The sequence below is a fragment of the Zingiber officinale genome, chromosome 2B, assembly GCF_018446385.1.
Source record: "Zingiber officinale cultivar Zhangliang chromosome 2B, Zo_v1.1, whole genome shotgun sequence".
Lineage (NCBI taxonomy): Eukaryota > Viridiplantae > Streptophyta > Magnoliopsida > Zingiberales > Zingiberaceae > Zingiber > Zingiber officinale.
In genome coordinates this window covers 106,382,416-106,405,786 of record NC_055989.1, presented here as the reverse complement: position 1 = coordinate 106,405,786, position 23,371 = coordinate 106,382,416, and the positions used below count along the sequence as shown (strand labels likewise).

Here is a 23,371-nt window from a genome sequence, read left to right as displayed (position 1 = left end):
TAACTTGTTTGTTTTGTTTGTATTCCGCTACGCAAGCTAACAAGTGTAGGAAGAAAGCTATTGATTTGGGGGTGTCGTCTATCCAACCCCCCTTCAAGCCGGCCACCGATCCCCTACACCTCCGACACTAAGGTAAGTAAACGAGACTTAATTTTAAATAAGTTTTATAATGTTAAAATGCAGGATGATGAATCAGCGAGCTAATTACACGCTTGGATCCAAGACCTGCTTAATGAACTACACGCGATCCGCTAGAAGGTAGAGAATCATGATTTAATAAGGTATGCATTAAATGATTTTCCTAGAAATACGTTGTGGGCATCGATGGTATATGCTTACAAAGTATCTAAGGATCTTTCTTTAATTAGACTAGATGAGCTATTTTTAGAATTTGAATTGCATGAACAGACTAATGCACTTTCGGTTGAAAAAAGTATTGCGTTGGTTGTAGGTACAAGCAAGACAAAGAAGTTGAGGAAGAAGTACCAAATCAAACACGAGTCTGAAGGTGAATCCGACTTGGAAGAAGATGATCAAATTACCGTTGAACTCGTGAACCTATTTCAAAAATTATACAAGAAGAAGGGATTCACCAAAAGAGAGATCAAGAAGGTGATCCAGTCAAAAGACGACACAACCAAGTCTAAAATTAAACACAAAGGCCAAGTCCGAAGTCACCTGCTACAGCTGCAATAAGAAGGGGCATATCAAGCCTGAATGTCCAAACCAGAAGTAAAGAAGAAGGAAGACTTTAAAAGCAACGTGGTCTGAATCCTTGGAAGGCACCAACAAAGAACACGAGCAAACAAGCTTCCTTGCTTTACCAGTACAAGCTTATGTTGTCGAGACTGAATCCGAGTCCAAGACAGAATCGAAAGCTAAGTCTGAGTGAAACCACGGGTCCATATTTGATTCAGAAGGTTCCCAATCTACTATAAGTATTTTCTTAATTAGACCGCTTAATTTAATTTCTTACTTATCAAGAAAATTAGCTAACTCTAATATCTGGGTCAAGACACTCCAAAAGGAGATTGAATCCCTTAAGGAGGAGACTAACCCAAGTCCTTTAACTAAGCCAGTTCAAAGTAGAAATTCAACCCAAGTCCAACAACTTAAGGAAGAAAATTTCAATTTGAAAACCCAAGTCAAAGGACTTAAGGGCACGTTGGAATGATTCACCTTGGGTTCCAAGAATCTTAGCTTGATATGATTCTTTGAAAATAAAGAGTTGTATACAACCGAGCCTGACTTGGGTACAAGCCTAGACATCTATTCAAATCTTACTTATCTTTAGTGAATCGATCAACTAAGAACCTAGTCCAAGAATGGGTCCCCAAGTCTAACCTGGTTAAAAAAGTTGGACTTGATAATATTGGATCCCTGAGGATCAAATCCACTACCTTGATAAACTTTATCGAGGCTATGATCCAGGGGGAGCCAATAGAAAGATCATCTTTATTATTAGATAAACTTGTTTGATGCTTACTTTACCACTTTTCTTATACATGCTTAAATTAAGATAGATAAGGACTTAGGCTTGATTGACACTTGACTAGTTAGACCTAGGATTTTTGAAAGAAAAATAAATATTCAATTTCTTTAAAATACTTTGTCTAGAAGTGATTATTGCTTCAATATCCAAGAAGGCCTAGTACCTCGTCACAGCCTGGAAAGCCTATTATTGAAATGGATGTTTAATTGACTAATTATTAAATCTTAGTCTAACTCAAATATAAATTAATCCTTAGATTTTAATCAAAATTAAAGATAAAATTAACCATCTCACAAAATAAATAAGGTTCCATGATTGACAATCTAGAAAAAAGGTGAGATGGATTTAGATTTAAAATTAGCTTAAACCTAACTTAATCTTTAAATCAAAGTAAAAATAATTCAAATTAATCAAGCTTAAACCTAACTTAATCTTTAAATCAAAGTAAATATAATTCAAATTAATCAAACTTAACCTAAACTTGATCAAATTTAACTAAACTTAAATCAAAACAAATTAAACTTAATTTAATCTTCAAATGTTAATATTTAAATCATAATTAATTTTTAAATTTTAAAATATAAATTATTTTAAAATGTTAATTAATTTTCAATTTATTTTTAAATTTTAAAATCTTAAGTATTTTTAAAATGTTAATTAATTTTCAAATCAATTTCCAATTTTAAAATCTTAAATATTTTTTAAATGTTAATTAATTTTCAAATCATAATTAATTTTCAAATTTAAAATCTTAATTATTTTTAAAATGTTAATTAACTTTCAAATTATAATTAATCTTTGAAATCTTAATTATTTTCAAAGTTAATTAATTTTTAAATCATAATTAATCTTCAAATTTTAATTTCAAAATATGATTTAGACTTAAATATCTTTCAAATTTTGTTTTCAGAAACTTAAATTTAATCTTAACTATTTTTAAAAAGTTAGACTTAAATATTTTCAAAAGTTTAGACTTAAATTCAGACTTTAATATTTTTTTAAAATTAAATATCTTTCAAATTTTAATCTTAAATATTCTCCAAAATTTAGAGATAATATTCTCAAAACCTGAAACCAACTTCAAAATTAAACTTAACTTTATCTCACACAAACTAATAAGTTTAACATTTTTCATAATTTAGAAAGGGTGAGATGAAAAATTAGGAAAATAGATAATGTTTTTTACTTTAATCACTTTTGTTGCTCATGCGGTTAGTCTTGTATTTTTTTTTGGTTTTTTTTTAACCAAAAAGAAAAAGAAAGAGGTTTTTCAAAAGTCAAGTGTATTTTGTGGAACTAAGTTTTTTTAAAAATAAAGTTTTTAAAAGCTAAACAAAACTAAGTTCTACTTCAAATTATTTTCAAAACCTGTAGTATCTTTTCAAAAGCTAAAGTTTACTTTAAAAAATATCTTTTAAAGATGAAGTATTTTCAAATGTTAATTAATTTTTAAGGCTTTTACAAAAATACTAAGTATTTCCAAAAGATAATTTGTTTGAAACCCAATTAGTTTCATCAAGTAAGCTTTTTTTAAAAACTAAGTACTCTAGTTAAACTTCCTACTTGAATTTTTTTTTTACTCTTTTTTTTTAAAGTTTTTCAAAGTAAAATTCTACTATCTCAAAAGCAGAGTTTGGTTCAAAGTATTTTTCAAAGAATAAGTTTTTTTAAGTTTAAACTTTGTCACAAAAAATAAGTATTTGAAAAACTAAAATATTTAATTTTGAAATTAAGCAATTTGTTTTTCTTTTTCCCCTAAATTGTATTTGATGAATGGAAAAGGGGGAGAAAATGGTCAAAAGTTAAGGAAGAGAGAAAGTTAAGGGGGAATGTTAAATTAAGGAGGAGCTAAATTGAAAAGATTATTTTCTTAATCTTTCCTTTAAAAGTTACTTTAACACTTGAACTTATTCTTAAAAAGTTTTTTGTGTTTAAATTACTTTAGTATTAAATTACTATATTTTTTCCTTGAACTGCTATATTGTTTTACTTAACTTTTGAACCAAGTTGTCATAATTAAAAAGGGAGAGATTGTTAGTGCAGGGAGCACCAGACGATCGAACATGTGTTTTGATAATGAAAAAGGGGTTCAAAGTTAAGCTATCTTATGATCTAACAAGTGTGACTGAATTTACAGGAAAGTCCTAAGTGATCTTAGGTAAAGGAAAGTCCTAGTTGACACTAGGTAGCTGGAAAGTCCTACTGCGGTTAGGCAATGAAGTCCTGGTCTGGGAGACTAGGTAAAGTCTTGACGAATCAAGGATGTTGGGCGAAATCCTTGGGTCGAGGATGCTAGGTGAAAATCCTGTGGGTCATGGGCACCAGGTGGAAGACTGGATAGGTCGGGAATCGGACATCCAGCATGAAGTCATGACGTCTCGAACGTTGAGAAAAAGTCCAGACAATTTAGAGGACCGATCTAACAAAAGGTAAACTCTCTTAAGAATAGTAGGTGAGAACTCGTTCCCCAAATAGGGAATAGTAGGCGTCGGTCTGACCTAGAATTTCAGCAAAACTCAAAGTCAAGACTGGACAGTCCGAATGCTATAAAAATCATATTTTGTTTATATTGTTTTGCCTGGACTAACTTTATTTTACAAAAAAAAAAGGATTTGAGTAAAAAAAGTTTGTCCAGGTGCCCGGGAAGGTTCGGCGAAGAGGCGCCCCCGAGAGGGTGCTTGGCCAAGCGCTCGAAGTTGCTCCAAGCGCCCGGATGACCAAAAGTTGATCTGCACTACGAGCTGGAGCGTGATGACTAGGGGGCATACGTCATAGTCCAGGCGCCCAAAGGTGGTTCGGGGGCCTTAAGGTGGATGGTTTTTGTCAGATTGAGTTTCAACAAGAGAATGCCATGTCAGCACTGTGGAGGCGCCCGGGGAGGGTCCAGGCGCCCGGAGTGGGTATAAAAGGAGGATTCAACCAGCACCTCAAACACATCATTTCAAACATCTTCCGCTCTTGCATGCTACTCTTGAAATGATTTGACGACACTCAAACGCTGCTCCGACAATCGACAAACGAATTTATGCTAATTCTCTTATTGTCGGTAACTTTATTTTATAGCTATTATAATTCACATTTATAATCTTATTTGAGCTATTAGTGATTGTCCAATGAAAGTACTCTCACATGCGGGCCATGGAGTAGGAGTCACCACATGCTCCGAACTAAGTAAATATTGGTGTGTTAGTGATTGCTTATTTTTATTTAACTTATATTTCGCTACATTTTACTTGATCATGTTTTAAACGAACGTGAAAGCCACGAGCGCTATCCCCCCCCCCCAACCCACCTCATCCCAATTAGCATATAATCCTATATAGAGTCCTGAGAAAATAGTGTTGGATCGTGAAAATGCTAAAGGGGGTGAATAGCGTTCGTTGAAAATCGTTTTCAAGTAAGCAACGAAAATAAAATACGAAAGCAACACAAGAACAACGTGAGCGGTTTTTACTTGGTTCGGAGCTTTCGGCGACTCCTACTCCAAGGCCCAGGCCCTGCAGACCTATCGATGGGAAATCCACTAAAAATCTCTTCCGGTACCCCCGAAAGAGAGAGTCGAGTACACAAGAATTAGGTTAAGTGCAACAAACTGCACTTACCCTTTTATAGAAATTAAGTGTAGAAAAATAATTGTTATGAACACTCTTATAGGAATGAAAATGATGTGCTCCGTGTTGATGTCTATCTGTCGGGCATGATCGAAACTTCTCGGATCAGTCATCGAGCTCAGCAGCTTCTTGGTAATGTCGTAGCAGCAACAGGAAGTAGTCGGAGGCTCAGAGGTGCGCACAATAGCTCGTATGTTCTTGATTCTTCAAAGTCTCCTCGAAATAGTCTTATAAAGGGCTTGGAAGGCGCCTTCCAAAGGCCTTGAAGGCACCATCAATGGGATAAAAATTTATCCAGACTTTGTTGTACTTTATCTGCGAACCGATCAAAATTTATCCTGTGGAAGGCGCCTTCCATAGCCATGGAAGGCGCCTTCTATGAACAGTACCGAGACGCCTTCCATAACAATGGAAGGCGCCTTCGGGCACTGTTCACCCAAAGGTCATTTTCTTCCTTTTGTCCTGCAAGACATGTGTTAGGACAAATAAACAAGTGATAAAAAGAGTAATTAGTTCCTATCCTCCCAAGACCAGGAACTAGTCAATGTCTCAGTCTAGGGATCTAAAATGGTCCTAGACTGGGCCGACGCCTAATGTCCCTCAACTGGGGCACGCCCTCACAGTCACTTTCCTCCAGTGACTTACCTTCATTTACCGTTTGCCAGACATCTAGTTAGCATGTCCACCAGTCTGGATTTCGTACCAACTACCCGGTCAACTCGTCGACCTAGCTGAACTTTCCTACAACACTGAGTTAGCACAATAGATAAAATGATAATGCAAAACAGTGTTAATAGAATTCAAGTAACTTAGGGTTATCTCCCCCCTAAGGTTGTCTAGCTTCACTCACTAGGATTTCCATTGTCTGGCTTCACTCACCAGGACTTCCTCCACCTAGCTTCACTCACTAGGGCCCAACTTCACTCATTAGGACTTCCACCACCTAGTTTCACTCACTAGGGTCTGGCTTCACTCACCAGGACTTCCACTATCTAGCTTTACTCACTAGGGTCTAACTTCGCTCACCAAGACTTCCACCACCTAGCTTCACTCACTAGGACCTAGCTTCACTCACTAGGACTTCCATTACCTAGCTTCACTCACTAGGGCCCGGTTTCACTCACCAGTACTTCCACTTTGCCTAACCTCCAGTTAGGACTTCTCCTTACTAGTCATCTAGTCCTGACTAGACTACTCTCTTCCAAACATCAAGTTCCGTTTAGATTAACCCTTGGTCAAACTGACCAGACTTGGGTGCATTGTCAAACATCGAAACCCTAGAGGTTAATTGCACTAACAAATAGCATAGCAAGAAAACTTTTTCCCCATAGAGTTTTGCAAAATTGTTAAGAAATAATTAGAAAAAGCATTGATAATTGTTATCTTATGATTAGCTATTCTTGGTGAAGTAGAGATATTCCAAATATTATCTATCAAACAATGTTGTACTGGATCGAATTGTGCTATTAAATTAAACTGAAAAGTTCTTGATTACCGAACTTCATAGTTTTATATCCATAAGTTGGAACCTTCTTTTGTTTGTCCATCTTTCCTGAATGGTATAAGTCAAGTTATTAAAGTAATTTAGATAAAGTATCATCTAGAGAATTATTAGTTACTTTTATATATTCCCAATTAATTTTCAATCTTCTATTGATGATTATGTCTATGAATTTAATCCATCTTTTTTAGTCAAGTCTTTTCCTAGTGCCCTTAGTTTGTTGACTATATTTTACTATAGCTTAACAATTAGTTCTGAGTGTAATTTCTGCTTTACTGCATATGAAAGCATAAAAGAATCTAAGTAGTAAATTATTGTAAGTATTTTGTAGTCTAAGGAAGTAAAATGACCTTTTTCTTTATATTTTCCTGAGGCATATCTACACAAGGCTTCTAAAGTTTTTGGATCATAAGTTTACGAAATAAGGCTCCACCCCATCCAGTTTCAAATCCGTCAATTTCTATGATTAAGTAGTCTAAATCTAAGGGTAGAGTTAGCATTAACAGTTGTTGAACCATAGTTTTAATTTGTCTAGCCAAATCAATATCTTGTTGGTTAAAATATCTTTGTAGTTTTATTATACAATGGACCATTTATTTTTCTAATATCTTAAGATATGGTCAGGTATAATTAAGTAGACCAAGAAAAGATCTAAGGGTTTTTGTATCTTCTATTTTGTTAGGAAAATTTAATAGCTTAGTAGCTATATGAGCCTGGAGTGAGATTTTCCCTTGGCCAATGATATTGTCTAAGAATTCAATATGGGAGACTGATAATTTTATTTTCTTCCGAGAGATAATTAACTCATGTTTTTCAAATAAGTTAAGTATTATGTGTAGATGAGTATAATGTTCATCCTTTGTTTGGGAGAAGACTAGTACAACATCAATATTATACACAAGTAAAAAGAAGTAACTCTTCTAAAAATATCATTCATTTTGCATTAAAAAACTTGGGGTCTACTTTGAGTCTGAATGACATTACAAGTCATTCAAAATGTCCTTCAGGATAGGAAAATGTAGTCCAAGTGATAGAGTCTGGATGCATTTTAATTTGCCAAAATCTAAATTTCATATCAAATTTGGAATACTATTTTGAATTGTGAATTTTATTAAGTAGTTGGTCTTTATCTGGTATCTTGTAATCATCTTCATAACAATTGTCATTGAAATGCTTATAATTAAAGATGATTTTAGACTAACCTCTTTTTTGTTCTGCTCCTTTGTTAACAATAAAAGCAAGGTTCCTATGTCTAGAATCAGACTGTTGTATGACCTTAAGTGTAAGTAATTGAGAAATGTGATTTTTTTACATTCTTCTCTTTCCCAATTGGTGTATTTTAAGTCTTGTGACTCAATAGTCAGATCAGGATTAATGATGTTTAATTTACAATAGATTTTATCTCGTTTTCAATATTTGGCAGGATTTTCTCTTATGATTTCTATTTTCGAGTCTAGAGATTACTATGTCTAAGTGTTCTTATGTTTTGAGTAGAGTATATAAATACGTAGGATTTAAACAATCTTGATTACAAAAATGATAGGTAATCGAGTCTGCTACTTCTGTATCTAGACTTTCTGCCAAAAATGGCAGGTGATGTTTGGTTGGTGGATTTGGAAATTAGAAAATGGAATGATAGTAAAATATAGTATTTGTATTGTGAGTTTGGAAATAACAATTTAGGAATGATTTCTAGATTTATAGGAATCATCCAAACTCATATAACTAGGTGAGTTTTATTTCCATTCTCATTCTCATTTCATATTACTATCAAACTCATACCCATAATCATTCCAGTCATTTAACCAAACTCTAATTTTCCTGAAGGTAAATCTTCCCTTTGTTTTTAATTTTTCAGATGTTTTAATATAGCAAGGGCAACTTACGGTTGATGTTGAGGTTGGGTTAAAAAAAATGATAAACTCAGTTAGTCTCATTGATTATCCCTAGATGACCAATCCGGCCCTACAGAAGTTTTCCACCATCCATTAGGATAAATCGAGAAGCACGTCGGCGGCCAACCCAGAAGCCTAGTATCCTTTGATTACGTTCCCTATTTAAAGAAAATTTTCTACAAATATATACTATAGCCAGAAATCGAATCGTAATATCTGAATAATAACCTTAATATTCTACCGTGGTATTGTAGTTAAAAGATTCAACAAGAGGAGGGCTTATACATTGAGATTTAAGACCATCTCCAACCACAAAACCTATATTGATGTACTTTCAACATCAATTTGGTGTCATTTGAGCACCAAAAATTTTTCCAACTTCAACCAATGCACACCATTTCCTACACTAAAAAGGAATATTCTTTAGAATATTCTATTTTTCCATCTTATAATTTATTATTCAACATACATATTAATTTGTTAAATATTTTTATTACCATAATAATTACTATTAAAATTAAAAAATTTATTGTATATAATAACTAATTTTTATGATATTATGTTTTTAGTTACAAGAAAATTAATTAGTTACATAATAAATTTAATTAAATTAAATAATATTAATTTATAATATTTAAGAATATTTTAAATATAAATTTAATATTATAATATATTATATTTTAAAAAATCCGTACTTGCACCATTTTTTATAAGTTTTGAGGTCTCGATTGAAGGAGATTTGGTGTCTTTTTTACATTAAAATGATGTAAAAGGGCATCGGTTGAAGATGGTCTAAGAGCATCCGTAACGCCACGTTAAAGCAGCGTTATAATGTCACTGTAGCTTTAACGCGGCGTTACAGACGACCGCGTTAAAGTTCATTGCTTGAACGCGTTCAGTGTTCTGAACGCATTCAAGCTTCATGGGGTGCGCCAGGGCTGGCCCACCCCATGTTATATATATAATTTTAAAATTTTATTTATTAAAAAATTTATAAATTATAAAATTAAAAAGGTAATAACGGTTAGTCCAGCCCACCCATGTTATATATATATAATTTTAAAAATTTATTTATTAAAAAATTTATAAATTATAAAATTAAAAAGGTAATAACGGTTAGTTTTTTAACGGTTATTTTTTAACAACTAGTTCAAAATTTTGTCTATAAATATCCATCAATATGTACACATATTTTCATTCCAACTCACTACTCTTTCAATTCTACTCTCTAAATTCTCTCCCCATCTATTTTTTCAAGTTCCTACCATCTTATTTTCTACCCGAAATGGATGAAAATAATAGGACATTTTTTACAAATTTCTTAAATTCTACAAACAACTCGCAAGAATATTCATCTTCCCAAAATCCACAAATTCCACCAAATTATCAATACTCACATCCATTTCCCAATATGTCGTTTCCTCCACAAAATCTTCAAAATTTTCAAGGTTTTGGAGATTCTATGAATCATCTGAATTATGCCCCTAGAGGTCCATATCAGCCGCTTCCAGCTGAATATTGGCAAAACATGAGTCATCCGTATTTCACGCGCGTCGATTGTTCATGGATATGGTACCCCACTCACAACTGGTATGTCTTTCACTCCTTCGATGTCGAATGAACCTGCAACTCTGACTTTTGTCTCGGAGACTCAACTTTCCAACCGTGAATCCCCAATTGAGGTGGTCAATTTAGAAAAGGTGGTTTCAAATGCTGAGGGTACAAGAAAGCGTTCAAGTGTCACGCCCCAGAGGAGTCCCCGTCCGAAGAAATTTCGACAGCATCTCCCCTGTACGGCGGACAATCTGAAACTTTCTACATATCTCCATACCTCAGCCACATGCGGCTGGAATAATAACAATAAATAAAAAAACACATTCCACACAACCATCCACGCAGTTATATATAATCAACAAAGTAGTAATACTCTGACTCGAAAACCACCCTACTCAACTACACTCGTAAAGCTCAAAACCGACGAACTCACCTCTTCTGCCGTCCAGGCAGGCATGTAGTAGAGTAAATCCAAATCATACCAAAAGTCCATCCAACGAAAAAATTCCATACAATATCCATATGTAAAATCCAAAACAAAACTAAAACAAAGTCTGATAGCGAAAAGCTAAAATAAAACAACAACTCAAAACCAGCAGAGGAGTAGCACTACGTGCTGTGGGGACCAGCGACTAGAACTCCCTCCTGACAGCATCAACCTGAAAATAACAACAATGGAAGCGGGGTGAGTCCAACACTCAGCAGGTACAATTGATATGCAAAGTAAAGAAACAACACCTAGCACTAATCATGCGTACAGTCTCCTGATAAGAAAGATAAAAATGCATCTGAAGTAAACAAGAGAATACTGTACTAACCAGGTCCTGAGTATAAGGTCAAACAGTCCGAGTGGTATAGGGATCCTGTATGCATGTCAAACATAGGTATCCAAACAATATGCAGCATATAAATGCAGCAACCACAAACACAAGCAATAAATGCATCATGCATATGATGCCAATGATGTGTCCTGGTCACCCCTGACGCCAGTCGATCATCTCATACAAAAGTGAGGCCGAGTGGGTAGGGCTGTGACAACCGTGCACTCTGTCATCACTACTCCTGATGAGTGACCGAGTGGACGGGATCCTGTCGGAGTACACCTATCCTCCTACCCCAAATCATAGATGGGGGAGCGCAATGCTCTCAACTCCCGGTACACGATGACGGGGAGGAATCCCTGCTGGATAACTCGTTGTGTCACACTACCCATGAGCGGACCAACGGTGCCTAACAGAGTCCCTGCTGCAACACACTCTGCCTGAATCGACCACTAACCTATGAGTGGTGGTGTGTGCAGATCCATGTAACTGGCGATGTGCTCAACAATAATGGAGCGGACTATCGCACAGCATGCAATCATGCAAATGATGCATGGCAACAACCATATAAACATCCTGACCTAATCCATATATATAGAAAAGTGCACCCTAGGTCAACGAATCATATCGAATCAAAGGTACACAGAAGGTATAAAAACCTAGGTCCTGAACCTGGTGAAGCATGGTATATCACTACCCCTATAAGCATGTATAGCCAGGTAAAGTATACATGGGATGCAAAACAAATCAAACATGTATCAAGATTTGGGTAGTGATTAACCGAAACAGATAAGAAACACAATTGATGCAATATGTTAATTTCATTACTAAGCATATCAAAGACAAAAAGTCAAAAGTACCCGCCTCCAATCGAAATGGTCCAAATCTGACTCCGAGATACTCGTCTCGCGTCAAAGTCCTGTGTCACCAATGTATACATTTTTATTTAGCTAAAAATTTAAATGAATAGCTAAATAAAATCCTTAATAGCAATTTAGGACAAAACCCTAAACTATAAACCTCAACCTACCTAAACAAAGTCTAACGATAAATTAGGGTTAGTTACCTAATCCCTAATCCACCATTAGATCAAGAATCCAAACTTAATTCCATTTACACATGATTAATCATCTATATAATCAATCACCTAATTCCATTTATACAAATCATGAAAACTACATCACACCTAATTCAAATACATAAACAATTATGTATGTACCAATTCCTTCCTAAATCAACATGTATCATAATCATGTTCCTTACCTAGATTCACATGATCATCTAACCAAATCCTCCAATTCGGAACATGATCTACAATAAATATTCAAATACACCTAATCCTTACCTTAATTCTGCCGCTGTTGGAACTCAAGGGTTGCTGTTGGACAAAGTACTGTTGGAAGACCCTCCTCACTGCCCGGATCAAAAGAATATCATAAATCAACCTAAAAATCCATTCACAACTTCAATCCAGCCACAAAAAGAAATGTTTTTCCCTTACCCTTCTCTGGATTTGGTGAAAGTCTAGAATCCTTTGGCATGGCAGAAGACCATCGGCTGGAGACCCCACACAGACGACGGCTGAGGAACTAGGGCAGAGGAAAGGTCGGCATCAGTAGATGTCGGCGACGGCGCGCAACAAATCAGAAGAGGGCGAAGGGCTTAACCGACGGTGGCTCGAGCGTCGCCGGCGCTTGGGCTGTGAATCGGCGTCGGCTGCAGCACAAAGGAAATAAGGAACCGTCGCGCGGCGCCGTCGGGTGGAGAAGGCACAGTCGAGATGATGGCTAGGGCACAGCGTCGGCAAATCGGAAGAGGAAGAAGATGAAGAGGAGAAGAAGGAATCGACACAGTGTAGAATTCGGGAGAAGATCAGGGAAGAAATCGGAAGAGAAATGAAACCGTCGGGTGAGGGCACGCGGGCACGGTTCGGCGAAGGAAAATAAGAAAAGAAAAGGAAAATAAGAAGAAAATCAATCATTTCCTCATTAAAATGAGGTAGCCTAAACAGGCTTTTCCGGGACCCAACTTTATCCCTGTAAATTCATCCATACGAGCTCCGAAAAATTCCCGAAAAATGTCCAAAAATTTCAAAAAATTCCCTTATTCATATTCGCCTATTTCCGGTATTTTACATTCTCCCCCACTTATAAAAATTTGGTCCCCCAAATTTCGTTATCTACCATCAGCAAGTACTACGACAGATATAGAAAGTATGAATGCTGAACGGTATACTAAATCACATATCTCAAGTGAAAAGGTCGGGATATCGAACTCGGATCGTATCCTCGAGCTCCCAAGTAGCCTCCTCGTCCGAATGATGCTACCATCCGACTTTAACCAGCCGGATAGTTTTGTTCCGCAACTGACGTTCTTTCCGGTCTAGAATCCATACCGGAACCTCCTCATAGGTGACGTCAGGCTGAAAGGAGAACTGAGATTATCTATCAACACATGTATCAGATCGGGTACGTATCTCCTCAACATAGATACGTGGAATACGGCGTGAACGCCTGCCAAGGACGGCAATAGTGCCAACCGATAAGCTACTGCTCCAATCCTTTCCGAGACCTGGAAAGGTCCAATGTATCGCGGAGCTAGCTTACCTCTGATGTCAATCTCTTCACCCCTTTCGTGAGTGAAACTCGTAGAAATACCTGGCCGCAAATGGAGAACTCTAAGGGTCTCCGACTCCGATCAGCATAACACTTCTGGCAGTCTTATGCCTCTGACATCCTCTGTCTGATAATATGAACCACTTTGCCTCACGTTGAGCTCTATGAGGTCTCAACAACTGGGTCTCTCGGATTCTCGTCCTGATCGATGACTGAGCAACTATGGTAACAAGAATACCCTGCTATGTCTGTCCCTGCTCCTCAATGTCTAACTCAGAGAAATCCTGAATCAAATCTGTGACCACAACTCGGTGGCAAGCTAAAGTCCCTCTGGACCTCTAGCTAAGTGCATCGGTAACCACATTAGCTTTTCCCAGGTGATAGCTAATGGTACAGTCATAATACTTCAGGAACTCCATCTATCTCCTCGGTCGAAGATTAAGTTCCTTCTGAGTGAACAGATATTTGAGACTCCGTTGGTCAGTGAGAATCTCAATGTAATATCATACAGGTACTGCCGCCAAATCTTCAGGGCAAAAATAATAGCAGCCAACTCCAAATCATGAACTGAGTATTTTCTTCTCAGGCTCCCTCAACTATCGAGAAGCATATAAGAATACTCTACCGTGCTACCTCAGAACAGCACTCATACCCTGTAGAGACGCGTCGGTGTAGAGGACAAATTCGTCCTCTTCCGAAGGTAAAAAAAACCAAAAAATCAAAGCCGACACTAGTCTCCGCTTCAGCTCCTAGAAGCTGGTCTTGCAATCCTCAGTCCAAGTAAACTTCACGCCTTTCATGGTCACGCGTGAAAGTAGCATAGCTATGCGGAAGAAACCCTCGACGAAAGGTCTGTAATATCCTGCGAGTCACAAAAGACTGCGGATCTCCTACACTGATTTCGGCTGCTCCCAACGGTAACAACCTCTATCTCCTGTGGAACCACGGTACACTCCTACTAGTGACCGTGTGTCCCAAACATCATAATAAAAGACAATCCAAACCAGCACTACTGATAATCACATATAGATGTTCTCGTCGAATCATCTCTAGATCTATGCAAAGGTAGTGTATGTGACTCACCTCGGATCCGTAATAGATCACAACATCGTCCACAAAGATAATGGACACATATCCAAACATCCTCGACATACCAGGATCATCGAGTCCCTGAAAACATCTAAGGCACTGTAAGCCTATATGGCAAAAACCAATACACATAATGTCCGTATCACAGACATTCCTATCCATAAGATCTCCAATAATAAATCGAAAAATCTGATCATCAATAACATAAATCACCAAAGAATAAATCCTCCAGGGTGAGAGCAACACTCCATCACAGAGAAACACCACATATGTGGGAGCAACGCTCTACCACAAGAAATCCTCAATATGTAGGAGTAACACTCCACTACAAATAATCCATAACATGTATCTGCAATAGATATGGGAGCAATGCTCCGCTACAAGCAATCCGAAATATGTATATGTGGGAGCTCCGCTCCACCACAAACGATCCATAAGTGTCCAAGGCACCTAACTATCCAACTAAAGGCTGCACGAGATCACTCGACCACATATCACTGTGGGCAGCCAAAGGTATAAACAACCTAGTAAACAAATCAAATCCATAGTCAACTCTATCATCATCCTAGTGGGTTGGTCACCCACTAATAGGAGAATTAGTTGATAGGGTTATACAACCAATAACATAATGTAGACACTCAGCATTCTACATTCAACATAGGTAGAATCATCATGATGCTACCCACCATACACCTGGCACACATGCACACACAACATATGTATGATCGACATAATTCTCCAATTAGTACACACCAAACATACTCACAACATAGGCATAAATCATCGTGCTACCTCCAACAATGCATACCGAACCCGTGTGCATATATCAACATAGGTATAATCGACAATACACCTCAAACAACCTCACATGGCATATATACACCTATGCCAAGAGTATAACCAACATATACTTCCAATAAAGCATACTAAACCCAGGTGCACTCACATATCAAACATAATCAAAAAGATACCTCATATACCACACCAAACACATATGTACATATCACAACTCAGATTAAATCGACAAAATGCCTCCATCAAAACACCACCGATGTACTTATACTACATCTCAGATTTAATCAACAAGATATCTTCAATAATACCTCCAGATACATACACCCAACTACATATCTATGATCCACAAGGAACCTTCAAACCATATCAGAACATGAGTACATATACTACTTAAAAATGGACAGTCTACCACAGGACTCCTACAACCCAAAACAATCATGATATACATGCAAAATCAGCATACCAGCTCAATCAAAGAGACCAACCTTATGCTACCAACACTCATGGGTTACCGGTATATCTAAACAAAATTCATGCATATGTATCAAGCATGAATACATCAATCAAAGGCAACCCAAAATAAAGCAGCCTAATCATCCAGTAACAACCCTACTCTAGGTTCAAAGGAACTGGTATCGGACAAGAACGATATACACACCGTGGTATAACATTGCCAGTCAATGTCATACACTACCAAGACTATATCCAATGGGAAAAAAAATTTTATGATCATAAATCTAAATGTACTCTCCCAGAATACACTAGTAACGATTATATCCGATAAGTGTTAAGCAATTTGCTCTACACTTCCTTGCATCAGTGGGGTCACATATCCCAATGCACCCTCTAAGTTATCCCACCAGGTATATACAGTCCACGGTCAAAGTCTTCACGGACTAGGATACATCGATCCTCTAAACCAATCCAAGCCGATAATGATATATGGCTAAATCAGTCCTTTCCACGTCAGTACAAAACATGTACTCAAATGTGCTCTAAATACATAACTAAGCACAAATAACCTAAAGATTTGAACCTCTAAAAATAGAGTATGGCAATCCTTTACTGATCAACCAACAAAAACTAAATCATTCATCTACTAACTAATCAAAAATACCTTAATCTAGGGGTGTAAATGAGCCAAGTTGCTCGTGAGCTATTCGAAGCTCGATTCGATAAAAGCTCGTTTGAGCTCGTTTAATGAGGCTCGTTAAGATAAACAAACCAAGCTCAAGCTTCACAATATTCGGCTCGTTAGCTCGTGAACATGTTCGTTAAGCTCATAAATCAACTTTTAAATAAAAAAAAAATAGTTTTGATATTGAATTTATAGATTTTACACTCTACTTATGAAAAACATAGACAAATATATTAAATTTATTTATTAGAATAAAATTATAAATTTTAACAAGAATATTATATTTTTTTTAAAATATATAATTTAGTTTTTAATGAATATTTAAATTTATAATTTATATTTATTAAGCTCGTTTAGGCTCGATAAAAGCTCGAATAAGCTCGTGAGCCATGAATATATTCGTTAAATAAAGCTCGAGCTCGGCTCGATTATAAACGAGCCAAACTCAAACATCCGATAGTTCGGCTCGGCTCGGCTCGATTACACCCCTACCTTAATCCTCTACAAGCAACTAAGGTATATCCAACCACATAATACCATATGCATAAATGTGTACGACCCAAAAGATAAAGTCAGAATTCAAGATCATCAAGACACTCTCATCTTCATCCTCAAAAACATCAGCCCACACTATATCAGATGAATAAATCTCTACTCCCCATGAGGGCAAGTTAGCATTCAAAACATCAATCATTATTTATCCATATAGTCCCATATCAGAGGAAGCAAATATCAATTTTATCATCCTGTTAATTAACCACAACTAACCAGATATATTAAAATCTCATGGGCACACTCAACTATAAAACTCTCCAGCACCCAATTTATAATCTGATCACCAACCATAATCATCAAACCTGTGAATATCATAAATGACACTCACTATGTCACCATCAATGACAACCCAAATATAAATCATCAAAATAGTTATCCACTAATAGATCATCAAAATAAATATCTAGTAATTGATCATCAAATAACCACATAACATTTACTCTCATAAATCATTAGAAATCAACATATCATAATATCTTATCTCACAATATCCCTCAACCTCAAACCATTCTCAACAATGATCAAACATGGTAACCCCCAATGATCAATTTCCATCGTACCTGGTACCCTAATATCCAAAAGATATGAGTATAAAACTCTCCTGGCTAAGTCAACAGGAATATGTAGGTATCATCCACTACCCAGTGTGCCTCCATCTCCTACGAGTAGTAACAGAAGCTAACACTACTGATGGTATGATAAGAAAAAAATCACCAGAGATTATAATCCTTGATCTCTATGAGGGTCGACCAAGATCAGTGGCTAACCCATCACATGTAATATGGCTACAACAACCAGACAGGTAATAAAGATAAAGTGCTAATAGATGTCCTAACTATCATAAAATAAACATCATACCTATTTGCCGTCTGGAGATATTCCATCGCTGTCCCGTCCCCAACTTTTGACCTCAAAATTCTGAACGAGAATATCGCCGGAAATCCAAATAAATCCGAAACGGAAATCCGAAACATAACCATATCGAAAATCCGAAAATGCCCAGTTTGACTCGCAAACCTGGCTAACCAAATACCCAGAATACCAACAACAGGTATCCGATAAATCTCCAGAACACCAAAAGCAGGTATCATAACCCGCTCTGATACCAAATAAATTGGTATCAGATAATTTTCGAAAATCCATAATACAAAAATCCAACAAGTATCGCCAAACGTGGCGCTCTGATACCAAGTAAATAAATTGGTATCAGGTTATCCCAAACATCAAAAATACGAAAACAAAAGATCGTATACCTGTGCTCTGATACCACTAAATTGTCACGCCCCAAAGGAGTCCCCGTCCGAAGAAATTTCGACAGCATCTCCCCTGTACGGCGGATAATCTGAAACTTTCTACATATCTCCATACCTCAGCCACATGCGGCTGGAATAATAACAATAAATAAAAAAACACATTCCACACAACCATCCACGCAGTTATATATAATCAACAAAGTAGTAATACTCTGACTCGAAAACCACCCTACTCAACTACACTCGTAAAGCTCAAAACCGACGAACTCACCTCTTCTGCCGTCCAGGCAGGCATGTAGTAGAGTAAATCCAAATCATACCAAAAGTCCATCCAACGAAAAAAATTCCATACAATATCCATATGTAAAATCCAAAACAAAACTAAAACAAAGTCTGATAGCGAAAAGCTAAAATAAAACAACAACTCAAAACCAGCAGAGGAGTAGCACTATGTGCTGTGGGGACCAGCGACTGGAACTCCCTCCTGACAGCATCAACCTGAAAATAACAACAATGGAGGCGGGGTGAGTCCAACACTCAGCAGGTACAATTGATATGCAAAGTAAAGAAACAACACCTAGCACTAATCATGCGTACAGTCTCCTGATAAGAAAGATAAAATGCATCTGAAGTAAACAAGAGAATACTGTACTAACCAGGTCCTGAGTATAAGGTCAAACAGTCTGAGTGGTATAGGGATCCTGTATGCATGTCAAACATAGGTATCCAAACAATATGCAGCATATAAATGCAGCAACCACAAACACAAGCAATAAATGCATCATGCATATGATGCCAATGATGTGTCCTGGTCACCCCTGACGCCAGTCGATCATCTCATACAAAAGTGAGGCCGAGTGGGTAGGGCTGTGACAACCGTGCACTCTGTCGTCACTACTCCTGATGAGTGACCGAGTGGACGGGATGCTGTCGGAGTACACCTATCCTCCTACCCCAAATCATAGATGGGGGAGAGCAATGCTCTCAACTCCCGGTACACGATGACGGGGAGGAATCCCTATCGGATAACTCGTTGTGTCACACTACCCATTGTAAGACCGTTAGATTCGATAGAGGGGGGGTGAATATCGATTCGAAAATCTCGAGTTAAGACGCAGCGGAAAAGTAAAGAAGTAAAGAGATGAACACTGTTGATTTTTACTTCATTCGGAGCCTGTGACGACTCCTACTCGAAGGCCCGTACTCCTTGAGTACTTTCGTTGGGCAATTCACTAGCAATTCGGATAATTACAATTTACGTACAAATATTGCTAATGAAAAGAAAGAAAACAAAGCTAACCGACAAACAATGAATTAAAAAGAGGGTCGGAGTGAGTCGTCGGAGCTTTGTGAACATCGTTGGAGTGCAGAGCAGCAGAGTGATTGGACTCAGAGTTCTCAGAAGACAGATATATTGAAGCTCCTACCTGGGGCTTCTTTTATATGCTGCTCCGGGCGCCTGGATCCCTTCCGGGCGCCTGGAATGTGACGTAACACTCCCAACCAGCATGCTCCAAGTGTCAACGTCGTCCTGGGGATAAAATTTGCCTCCGGGCGCCCGGATCCCTTCCGGGCGCACGGACCTTCGGGCGCCCGGATCCCCTCCGGGCGCCCGGACTTACCTGCAAAACAGTGTTAGTCCGAGGCAAATAAACCCTGCAGCACAGTTTGTTAGCACATTTTTACAGATACGCTAAGTAATAAAAATTAGCATCAAGAGTATGACTTAGATTCCGTCTTTCCGAGACCGGAATCTAGTCACGATCTCGACTTAGATATCCGAAATGGATCTAAGCCGGATCGACGCCTAATGTTCCCTTCCCGGGAACACGTCCTCACAGTCACTCCCCTCCAGTGACTTACCTTACTTACCTGCCAGACGTCCGGTCAGCCCGTCGACCCGTCTGGACTTCTTGCCAAGCGTCCGGTCAGCCCGTCGACCTAGCTGGACTTCTCGCCAAGCGTCCGGTCAGCCCGTCGACCCGCTTGGACTTCTCGCCAGCTATCCGGTCAGCCCGTCGACCTAGATGGACTTCGTGCCAGACATTCTGGACTTCTCCTGCACACTCGATCAAAGTGTCAGACAACAACACAACTAACTTAACCTATTTGTCATTCATCAAAACCTGGGTTAGACCGTTAGTGCTACCCGCACCAACAATCTCCCCCTTTTTGATGGAATGACAACCTGGTTGAGTTAGTGAAAGCATATGTACGAAACAACATGCATTTGTGTGGTTTTAAAGTTAGTTTGTGTTTTCAGATTGGTTTAGCTAACTTAACCACCTAACCCTTCTCCCCCTTTGGCATTCATAAAAAAAAACAAGGGTAAACAATCATAGTGTAGAGTTACTTAAAACAATAACACTTAATCTTGAAAAATGACTGAGTTTGGTTCAGGATTCAAGGACAAAAGTACAATTTTTAAATCCAAGAAAAGATCAAGTTGACTGGGGGGAGTATAAAGATTTGAAAACTTTTAAGTTTAATTTTCAAACATAAGTGTATAAGGTCTAAATTTCAAGATTAAATTTCAACTTTGAAACACTTTGAAACAAGTTTCAACTTTGAAACGCTTTTCAAACATAAGTTTTCAAAACCAAAATTTCAAAGCTAAGTTTGAAAAATCTATTTTTCAAAACTAATTGAAATTTATTTTTCAACACGAAGTTTGTAAAAGATTCAATTTTCAAAATCAAGGAAAATGATTTTGAGAAGCTTAGTTTGTAAAATAATTTTTGTAAAATTTAACCTTCAAATCAAATTGTCAAAACTAAGTAAAATCAAATTTTAAGAACTAGATGCAGGAACATTTTCAAAGTAAAGTTAAATTAAATTTAAATCTTTACTTTTTAGAATGTTTTGATAAAATTTGTTTTCCAAAATCAAATTTTCAAAGTTTAAACGTACTAGATTCAAAACCATGGTTTAAAATACTTGAAAAGTTCAGTTTTCAAAGACTAGGTAAAAAGGAAAAAAAGTTTGTGAATTAAAAAAATTTCACAATTTTAAACAAGTTGTTTTTAAATTTTGATTTTTAAAATTAAGTTTAAAATTCAATTTGGAAAACTAAAGTAGTTTTATTTCTCCCCCTGAATTTGATACTTAACTCTTACCAGCTGTCTAACCAATTTGGTACTAACTAACTATCAGAAGATAGTAGCTTTCACTTGGTTAGTCAGATTAAGTTAATTATGATCAGTCAGTGTTTGACTTGACCGATGAACTTTAATCTGATTAATATCTGAATTGTATTTAATGTCCAGACTTATGCTGATGCACTGAAATAAGCATCTTAAGTCCAGACAGTTGGCCTATGCATCTCACCCCTTTCTATGTTTATCAAACACAAGCAAGGTCAACCTAAGATGTTGGTGAGATGCTCAAGAACTAAACCTATGGGTACATGCTTTCTAAGGATTCAAAACTAGTCTAAGGCCAAAACTGTTTTTGAAAGTCTAAAAATGGAAAGTTTGAAAACAATCACGTTTAGCCTATAAGTTGATAAAATCATTTTTGAAAGTATTTTTGAAAGATCCTAGTCTATTAAGATAGAACATATTCAATGTAAGTTTGAAATGCCACTAGATAAATCCAAAATATTTTACAAATATTGTAGCTACAGAAGTAGGTCATCACTAAAGCTATTGAGATGATGAAGGGGGTGGTCCAGATCCCAAGGATCGAAGAAGTGCCATCGGCTCAGTGTGGCGGGTGTCCCCGGCAGCTCGTAACTCGGCAACCTCTCGCCGTATGTCCCGATGAAAATCGGAGTTCTCCTGCTGGAGACTCCCCATGGCTCTCTCTAGTCCGGTCATACGGTCGGCTAGGGTGCGGGGAGCGTGTCGTGGTGCTCGAGCTGGGGGTGGTGGTGGAGCCGGTGCGGCTTCCTCCGGAAATAGTGCGAGCATGAACTCGTCCATCTGTGCGTCTGGATCAGGCTGGTGCTGTGCCCCCCTCCGCCAAGTCATAGTCCCGTCATCTCTATCTACCTGGATGCCGGCTAGGGAAAAGTTCCGAGAGGATATAACATCGAACTCGGTCATATGGGCAACGTCTCCTCTAGTGACATCAATGTGCAACGAGGACATATAGGCTGTCAGAATGTGACCAAATGGCATATGGACTCGATTGTCAGTCACGAATCCGGCTGAGTAAATGATGGTGGAGAAGATATATAGGCTAATGTCAATTTCTAACCTATGAATCAGGGCATAAAGTAAGAATGAATGGAATGGGCGCATTACAGCGATGTCCCGAGTAGTCAGTGGTAAAATGCAAAGAACTACAACCCTATAAAGAGCGTAGTCCTGGACTCTAAGTTCTGCTGACCTAAACTGTGTCACAGTGGGATCTCTCTCTCCCTCAAAAAAATACGAATACATCGTATCGAGAGTAATATGTGAGTAGGGATCGTCGAACGGTAGATCCCTCGGAGGATAGCACAAAAAGGAGCAAGTAGATGGACGCAACTCTAAAAACTCTCGGATAGTCGTAGGGGAAAATACGATATCAGTGCCTGCTGCCCTAGTGGTGTAGGTGAAATCGTCTACTTTTACTAGGTTATTGCAAAATTCGGCACATAGACTTATGTTTATTGGACTGGTACATTCGACAAGGTTCCTTAAATTATAGTGGCCTATAACCTCTAAAGCAGAGGGACATGACCTAAGGAAGAACGCTCTATCTATGCAGGTAGTCCTAATGGCCTTATAAATGGTGGACTCAAATTTAATCCTAAGTTCGTCTGTGGGAAACCTAGGGTCTGTACTAGCATTGGAGGGTCCAGCACCAGTATTTGTTCGTTTCCTACTGTATATAAAGAATATTAAAAAAAAATTTAGAAGACAAAAAAAATTTTAGAGAGGGGAAGAATGTTTTACCGAGGAGCCATCGAAAAAAATATAGATTTGACGACCTCGGTTGAATCGCAACAGCGTCTTCACCGCAAGAAAATTTTGATTTAGAGTACTTTCGCACTGAGGTTCAAAGTGAACCTTGGCAAAAAGTGAGAATGAGTGGGGCAGAGGTTGGGGGCGCCTGCTGCCCCTT

The 23,371-nt window shown here is 37.7% G+C and overlaps 1 long non-coding RNA gene across 1 annotated transcript; it reads right to left on the bottom strand.

Moving 5' to 3' along the window:
• Nucleotides 1–11,737: 11,737 nt before the first annotated feature.
• LOC122049391 lies at nucleotides 11,738–12,421 on the bottom strand. The gene is made up of 3 exons (XR_006130946.1): nucleotides 12,376–12,421; nucleotides 12,220–12,287; nucleotides 11,738–11,793 (listed from the first exon to the last, which is right to left on the bottom strand). It is a non-coding gene; the product is annotated as an uncharacterized LOC122049391 (long non-coding RNA).
• Between the last annotated feature and the right edge of the window lie 10,950 nt (nucleotides 12,422–23,371).